The sequence below is a fragment of the Chrysochloris asiatica genome, unplaced genomic scaffold, assembly GCF_000296735.1.
Source record: "Chrysochloris asiatica unplaced genomic scaffold, ChrAsi1.0 scaffold00014, whole genome shotgun sequence".
Taxonomy (NCBI): domain Eukaryota; kingdom Metazoa; phylum Chordata; class Mammalia; order Afrosoricida; family Chrysochloridae; genus Chrysochloris; species Chrysochloris asiatica.
Window position 1 is genome coordinate 15,315,175 of NW_006408532.1, and position 281 is coordinate 15,315,455.

Here is a 281-nt window from a genome sequence, read left to right on the forward strand (position 1 = left end):
CGGCTGGGGACCCCATACGCAAGACATTGCCAGCCCACCACCTGCTCTAAGGTGACCAAGCAGGGTCACTACGCTGAGGTTCAATCAAGTTCTTAGAGGATCTTAATCTCTAGCAGGGGTAGCAAATTAGTAGTCCAGTGGCTGACTTTTTGGAAATAAAATACCAGGACTTTCTTTAAAAACACCTCTAAGTGGACCTCTAGATGTTTGGTAGTAACTAATTGCATCTCCATTTGCAACAATCAGAGGACCCGTCATAGTAATGCTGTGCTGTTGTTTAA